The following is a 548-nucleotide window of genomic DNA, read 5'->3' as shown; positions in this document are numbered from 1 at the left end:
AGCAAGGCGATCTGAGTGTCTCCCGCCATAACGCTTTCTATGTGCAAAACGTGCTTATGTTTGTATGTTTATTACAAACACATTTATTACAAAAATGGCGCAATAATCATTGATTGCCAATTTTGTCATTAAATACTACACCAAATATAAAATAAATAGCACCATTAAATTTCTTGTAAAAAACTGGTTATTATGAAGTTATTTTAAAATTTTAAGTTCAACCATTTGGTTTTCTATAGCGAACAAAATAAACAAACTTCCTCTTTTATATATATAGATATATGTATAAAGAAAAATTGAAACACCAGCACACAAATACTCCGTGTTTTATTTCATTGTTTCAGGTATAAAATATCGTAATAAAAAAATGTTTCATTACTTCATTTATGTCACAGTTTCAAATGATTTCCTTCACATAACTCTTCAGTAAAAATAAGTTAATGATAAAAAGTTACACTTAACGGCACTTAACTTTTCCATAACTTGTCATGCTTTATTGTTTCGGTCTACAAACACTAGCCTAGACAGGTGTTCAAGGTTCAACTTTA

This window comes from Limulus polyphemus, unplaced genomic scaffold (assembly GCF_000517525.1).
Source record: "Limulus polyphemus unplaced genomic scaffold, Limulus_polyphemus-2.1.2 Scaffold1220, whole genome shotgun sequence".
In the NCBI taxonomy this organism is placed as follows: domain Eukaryota; kingdom Metazoa; phylum Arthropoda; class Merostomata; order Xiphosura; family Limulidae; genus Limulus; species Limulus polyphemus.
Note: the sequence above shows the minus strand (reverse complement) of the source record.